Genomic DNA, 8,318 nt, shown 5'->3' on the forward strand with positions numbered 1-8,318 from the left:
TATCCGAAGCGACTTACAGCACTGTGACAGTAAACAGTCTAAGCAATTGAGTGTTAAGGGCCTTGCTCAAGGGCCCAACAGTGACAACCTGGCAGTGGTGGGGCTTGAACCAGTGACCTTTTGATTACTAGTCCAGTACCTTAACCACTATAGGCTACACCTGCCCAAACAACAAACTTTAGTTAAGCTTGGTGCTTTTCTGCAAACCCCTCGCGATGTCACACTCCATTTATATGGGCACAGAGAAGTCACCAGCTCAAAATCACTCACCAGTACCGTGATATCATGTGCATGGCTAAGCTGGGAAGAGCTTACCTGCACCAAGATGCATTATGGGAAGAAGGGAAGCCGGTGAAGGAAGTGCTCTGGTCAGTGTTCTACTGGGAAACCTTGGGGAAGCGGTGGGGAAAATGTACTGTAACTTCTCTGTGCCTATATAAAAAGAGCTCGTTTAATTGCACCTATTACAGCATGCGTGGAACAGTGGTCTCTTCACCAGAGTCAACAACAAATCTCAAACTCTGACTTTGTGCTGAGAGAGATCTGTCTGGATGTTAGGGTTTTATCTAAGAACCCGCTTAAAGAAGCAGGTTTGTCAGTGATAAAATTTTGCAAGAACACAGGTAACACTGTCCACAGTCAAGCAGGCTTTACGTGACCATTCAAGAAAAAAAACCCTGTGTGTCTGTTCAGCAACAAACATCAGTTAAGCTTCAAGGTGTCGATTCTGGAGCGTTTTTGGTGCTTGTTTTGGTGCATGGCGGCCTCTTAACCCCTAACAATGTTGCACTTGATTTATACGGGCACAGAGAAGTCACCAGCTCAAAATCTGTAACATTTCTGCTGAAATATTATTTGTAATAAAAACATCACATCACACTTTATCATTTTGAACGTTTTTATTTCTCTGTTTTTTATTATTACACATATGCATCGTTCATTCCTGCATATTTATATTTCGACTGCATGTCACAGCGCACATTTTTCCACTCAAATTTAGTCAGTGCCAGTTCCCATCCACTAAGTGAATCTCCCCAACCAAACACAGTTACAATTCTGGAAGGGTTAGCACGTGCTTCCTACAAATCATGTGAAGCCACTACATTTTTTATACTGCTCACAAAGCCTCACATCCCAGACATCCTCACTCCTCACAGACGGAACCTGACAAGAATCAAATTCAATCCATCAAAGCCACTGGGCACAACATTTAGCACATGAGTCAGGTGTGTTTTTATTTGTGAGCAGTAAAGATTGTGGTGGAGTGAAAGGCCTGTGGGGGGTGTTATGTCCACACCAGGACTAGCAGAAAGAAAGCAAAGCTCTTTAATCCACTGCTCACAAATGAAAACGTGTCTGACTCCTTTGAATAGCGGATAACATTTTGTTATGCTATTGTTGCTGTTTTTGCCCTGCAACCAAGTCATTTAGCAAGGGAGTCAGACCTGTTTTCATTTGTGAGCAGTAAAGATTAGAGTCTCTGAAAGTGCTGCTATTCCTCAGGGATTAAGTAACAGTGGCTTGCAAGTCGGCGAAAATACTTCACAAAGACCAAGACTCGTGTGTGTGTGTGTGTGTGTGTGTGTGTGTTTGTGTGTGACTGACAGAGCTCATGTAATCCACCAATGCAGGAGAAAATCCCAGTGGAGATCCGAGTTCAGGTGAGATGAACTTCAGCTTCACGTCCAATTTTCTTCAGAGGTACAAAAACCAACTCTGCAAGCTCACACGGCTTCACAAACTGTGATCATCATCATCGTCTTCATCACCGTCATTATCATGGATGAGAGACACAATGACATCATTGACATCATGCGCCCTATGACCAAAAGTATATGGACACTATTTAATCAGTGAGGTCTGTAAAAACAAGGTGTGAAGAGTTTGATGAGGATGAACCTCAGTGGCCTCAACCTCAGCGAGCACCTTTGGAATTAACTGGAAGGTTGATTGCAAGTCAGGTCGTTTCATCTAACATCAGCATCTGATCTCACAGATTTTATTCATTTATTGTCCCCAGTCATTGTCCACAGTCAAGCAGGCTTTACTTGACCATGGGCGCATGGCTGTCATGCAGAACAAAGCCCTGTGTGTCTTTTCCACAAGAAACATCAGTTAAGCTTCAAGATTTTGGAGTGATTTTGGTGCATGTTACACTCAATTTATATGGGCACAGAGAAGTCACCAGCTCAAAGTCAATGGCTTTTCTGCTAAAATATTATTTTAAACATGTTTCTTTGATGACAAATGCTCTTTAGACTGAATAGGCACAGATTCCCACATATACATTTCAAAACCTTGTGGCAACCCATGTTCAGGTGCCCACCTACTTTTGGCCATATAGTCCATGTTTGCAGAGATGTTTGCTAGAGCATCAGCGGAAGTGTTTCTGTTTAAAAATAATACAGAGCAATCAGAACAGTAATAGAGACCACTCCACTTATTTTATCTATGACACGTTTTATAAAGTGGAACCGCATTTACCTCTTTCATTTTAGCATCAACATCTAAACTTTCTTCATTCCACACAAGCTTGTCTTTATCTATTTATTTTATACAATCGCCTGTTAGAGTCGCGCTGGATCCGGCACCAGTCCAAAAACAACCTACACAGGCAGCCAACACACCTTTTGCATGAAACCTATAGAAGAAAACCACACTGATTTGGAAGGAAGGTGAGGATCGAACCGCGGTGCTGTGCATCAGCTGATATCTGCTCGTATAGACAAATATAATATACATTTAAAAGGCTAAAATCGCCAGTTATCACCATCATCATCATCATCATCACTATCAAACATTATTTAATAAAATACTCTCATCATCATCGAACCTCGTTTTCTTTGTGTCGAATCTTCATCGAATTTACGCATCTCTGATTATTCAAACCTCTTTGGAAAATACCAAATAAAAATAAAATAACTGATAATAAAATGATAAAATTAATCTTCACATGTATTCAAGATTAACAATAAAATTTAGCTTTACAATTTACAAATGACAATTGCGACAAAACATTTTATTGACAAATATTAATAAATATCATAAAGTGTGTGTGTGTGTGTGTGTGTGTGTGTGTGACATGAGGTTTGTTTATTTAAAAAAACTGTGTTGTTTTCGATTTCAATTTGGTTAATTGAGATCACTCACTGCTGTTTTATATATATATATATACACACACACATACATACACAAACACACACATATACACCACTGCTGTTTAATATATATATAAATATATATATAATATATAATCTATTCATTTTTTTGACGTTTTTTATGTATTATTAATATTATTATTATTATCATTATTATTTAAACTGTTTTGTGGGTTATGCCGCAAATGTAAGAGGATGTCGCATTTGGAAATGTGTTATTAGTAAATATGTATATAAAAAAAATCTGTACATTATTATTCTAAAGGATACAGTAATGCTGGTGTGAAAAATGTTAATACATTAATTAAAACATCGCTTGTGTGTTTATTTTGTCAATCTTTAGTTGCTTCTATGTCCAGTACCGATGCCTGAGCCCTTTGTGCCCATTGTGGATGCTTTCAGCATGGGAACATTCACCTTCTCACCCGGATTAAAATCATCTGCAGGTTGATCCACAGTAGATCTCCTGTTGGTCCGTACCAGACAGACACCACAGACACAGTCTTGGCTGCACAACAACCTGTCGGTGGTTGGTGGGTTCGGTCCATATCAAATATATATCTGTACATTATTATTCTAAAGGAAAAATGTTAATAAATTAATTAAAAAAAAACGCTTGTGTGTTTATATTGACTGATGCAGCTGTTGGAGATTATTGTAATACTAAAAGACTAAATTGTAGTTCTATATAATGCAAATAAATTTATAATAAATACAGATAAATAAGAATAAAACAATAAAGAAATAAAACTGAGATCTGATCCCAGTCAGAGCAGCAGGTTAATGAAGTGGGATTTTTATTAAATGAGTGCGCTCATCAGTGCGGGGTCACAAACCCCAGAAGTCATATTTCATTACACATTACTGACCCCCTGCACTAAACTCTACACCCCTGTACCCCTGTACCCTCACCCCTCACCCCGTCACCCACACCCTCACCCCCCACACGCGCCCCGCATTTTAATTTAGATTGCTCTGATGATATCACACACACACACACACACACACACACACACACACAATGCTGAAATCACAAGCCGATAACTTCATTATCGAAATAAATGAATAAAATCGCGCAATTAACCGGTTCGTCACATTGAAAAAAATACACCTGAGATTAAAATCAAGCGAACACACACACACACACACACACACACACACACACAACTAAATGTAAGTAGCCTATACATTTTATATCATTTATTTATTTATAGTCTTCGCGTGTATAGTTCGAGCATAGTCAGTTCAATTCTGATCAAATCGGTAATTTAACGCGTCATTGCAGGTACATAAATTATTATGGGCATGGGCATCTGAAGGTACCCTGTAATAACTGGTACCAGTACATTACCAGTAGTTCCTTCAGGTTGTGATCTGGATCCGTCCTACAGTGCATCTCTTCCACACGTAAACGATGCACACGTTCCCAGTGTTCCCAATCGTCAGGATTTGTCTGACCAGTAAGTCTTCTATTGCTTCCATGTCCAGTTCCGATGCCTAATTGATGTGCTTGCCCATTGTGGATGCTTTCAGTGGTGGACATGAAGTCAGCATGGGCACATTCACCTTCTCACCAGGATTAAAATCATCTGCAGGTTGATCCACAGTAGATCTCCTGTTGGTCCCCACAGACACAGTCTTGGCTGCCCAATGGTTTGTCCCTCCTCGGACCATGGTTGGTGGGTTCGGTCCATATCGAAGTCCCTCAGATCTGCATTCAACACAACAACTACGAGGAACCTACAACAGCCAAACATTCAGTTTACTCCATTAAAATAATGTTATTATAATAATAATGTATTTATATAATATTATATATACACATTTTACACCATAATTCTGGCTATACGTAATGTTTCTATCATGGCAGTAATTGTGTTAATGAATTTTTATATATTTTTTTATATTGGAATGGTGTACAAATGTGTATTAACTACATTCAAGATTACACGTTTTGTTGGTGAAGCCTATTTATTTTTGGGAAATGTCCGTGTCATCATCATCATATAATAATAATAACAATAATAATAATAATAATAATAATAATAAATAAATGCTGAAGTGGCTGAGCTCAAAACACTGTGTAAAATTCTGATTATGCTATGCTAATACATTAAAACATACAGTTAGCTCAGTGCTAATCTATTCTCCTAAAGCTAAATAAACAGTTTTAATAAGAAAAACAGAAGATAACAGTATAACTAACAATATAACTCAATTATTTATATCGCTAACAATATTAACGTGCTCATATTTGCTGCTTGTGAAACTTTTAAGAACATTTAAAGTAAAAATGCACAGATGTGAGACAGAACCGAACTTGTTGATGCTAATCTGTAGTGTTAGTTAGCCACACAGCTAGCTCACAGTAACGCTTTTCATACGTTTAAAATTCATTATTCTCAAATATTAGGGAATAAAATTAAAGCTGTATTTCTTTTCAAAGAAAATCGTACAACAGCAGTGTTTTAATTATATGTAGTTAAACTAGTCAATTTAAAACTTTATAATTATTCTACTTTAATATTGCAGCAGACAGACTAGTTAATATAATATATTCTGATTATTTGTATGTAAATGTAAAATTAAAACTTGTTAAAACTGTAATAGCACGTTTTATTACAAATAATATACATATCTTTATATGTAAAGCAATTTAAATATATTACACTGTACCAGTCTCCCATAATAATAAATAATAATAAATAATAACAACAATAATAATAATAGTAACTATTATTGTTATACTATTACTACTACTACTTCCATTATTATTATTATTATTATTATTATTATTATTATTATTATCGTTATTATTATTACTGAGCTGATGACGTAGTTAGGTGTTACCTGTATCTTCAGGTGAGCTGCAGAAGGAACTGTCCCATCTTCATTTCACCCAAAAAAGAGAAAACTAAACACTAAGCCCTGTGTGTTCATCTCTCACATCCCGAGAACTGAGAGCAATCCCTCCATATTTCACAGAAAGAGGACTGGAGGAAGGATGGAGAGGAACAGGGGGAGAAAATTAAATTGCACTTGGTGGTAAATTCTATTAGGGAATATGGAGGGTCTCCTGACAGCTCCTGTCCACTTAGGGAATTAGGGCTAGTGCACATTGCTTAAATAAACAATACAGCCTGAACCACCACCACCCGCATACACACACACAGAAATAAATAAATGGGGCAGCTTTAGCCTCGTGGTTAAGGTACTGGTCCAGTAATCAGAAGGTTGCCGGTTCAAGCCTCACCACTGTGGGTTAACACTGTTGGGCCCTTGAGCAAGGTCCTTAACCCTCATTTGCTTAGATTGTATACTGTCACAACTGTTAGTCACTTTGAATAAAAGCATCTGCTAAATGCTGAAAATGTAAATAAAATAATGTGTTTGTGTATCAGATCATTTAGATTTAAAGCTGTAAGAAAGCAGTATAGTGGACAGTGGTAGTTCAGACATTAGTATACTGGACTAGTTATCAGGAGATTCAAACCCCACCACTTAACGCTCAATTGCAATTGCATACACTTTAAATGATAAATGTAAATGTAAAGATAATGCAAATTATTAAAATGCAAATTATTAACAGCCACCAAACATAAAGAACCATATAATTAAATAATAATAATAATAAAAAAGATGCATCACATTATTCTACAGCTTCACCTTTCATGTAAAAACACTTAAAACACTAAAATCTGTCTGTAGCTGCAAGTCAGTTGCTTAAAGACAGCAATACAGCCAGTCTGTAGCCAGTCGACTACTTCATTTTAGTTAGTCAGTCAGGTGACTAGCAGGTAGTTGACCAGTTCGTAATCTAGTTGATCAACTAACCTGACCAGTCACTCAGCCAGTATGTAGCTCAGTTATTAATCACATAAACAGTAAATCATTCAAATAGTCAATCAGTCAATATGTTGGACAGTCCTTCATCCAGTCTGTTAGTTTCTCAGTTAGCTAGTTTGTCAAAGTCTGTAATCTAGTCATCTAATTGGTCACACTGATAGTAGTTTCTAAGTCAGTCAGTTGCTTAGTACCAGTTTGTCTGTAGCTGACTTACGTCCAAACCAAGAGAATAAATGCAGATAATAATTCTGTCTATCCATCTATTCATCCATTAACCTATCGACCATATTCAGCGATCTATTTTCATATTCATCTAAACATTCATATTTATTTATTCACATCTTTCATCATCTACATAAGTTCATCCATCCATCCCTATCAGTCTATGCATAATTAATAGAACGTCCATCTGTCTGTCCATCTATCATCCATAAATCTATCTATTCAAATTTCCATTTATTGATGAAACCATCTATCCATTCTAATAAAGTCCACCCTACTATTATCCATCACCTTTATCTTCCAATCTATAAAAGCTTAGTTAAGTTCAGCCAATTATTCTCGCTCATCCTTCCACCCAGCGCTCTGTCATTTTCTAAACTCTTCTTCTTTATTTAAGCTCCAGCTACTGAAGCTTTGAGGAACACAATATAACTCAAGATCAAGCGTCTCTCGGCAGGTGGAGTGTGTAATCCAGTGCACTTCAAACCACTCTCGCCCCCCTCAGCCCACCTCCGAGTGTGTGTGAGCCGGGCGCCCCAAAAGCTGATTGTGTTTTAATAAAGTTCATTAGGAGGAGGGAGCTAATCCTGCAGTAATCTCTCTCAGACCCGGAGGAAAGCAGGATTACTCAGCCGCCATAATCTAGATCAAATTATCAGGATTTAACCTGCAACGTGGAGCAGATGGTGAAGTGTGCTCACCCCCGAAGCCCTCCCTAAGTAAAGACCCAAAATGAGATGTTCCCTACTTTCATGTTTCAGATTAGTTTGGAAAACATCTGCAGCACTTAAACTTCTGAATCGATTGATTATAAATTGGCTTAAGATTTTTCCTGGAAACACAAATCAAATCAAATCTTTATATTATTAATTCGACACCCTTTAAGCCCTATGCCAATGTAAAGCTCTTTTGACTGTGAACAGCTTTATGTGTCCCCACAGCTTCAAATTTATGGCAGGTTTTTGTCTTTTGGTTTTTGGATTACATTTAACCAGTCAAATTTTCCATGAACATGATAACTAGTCTTATTTTTATGGACACAGAGAAGTCACCATTTTAATCGTGTCTCTGACAAATGCAAGTAAACACATT

The sequence above is a fragment of the Trichomycterus rosablanca genome, chromosome 7, assembly GCF_030014385.1.
Source record: "Trichomycterus rosablanca isolate fTriRos1 chromosome 7, fTriRos1.hap1, whole genome shotgun sequence".
Lineage (NCBI taxonomy): Eukaryota > Metazoa > Chordata > Actinopteri > Siluriformes > Trichomycteridae > Trichomycterus > Trichomycterus rosablanca.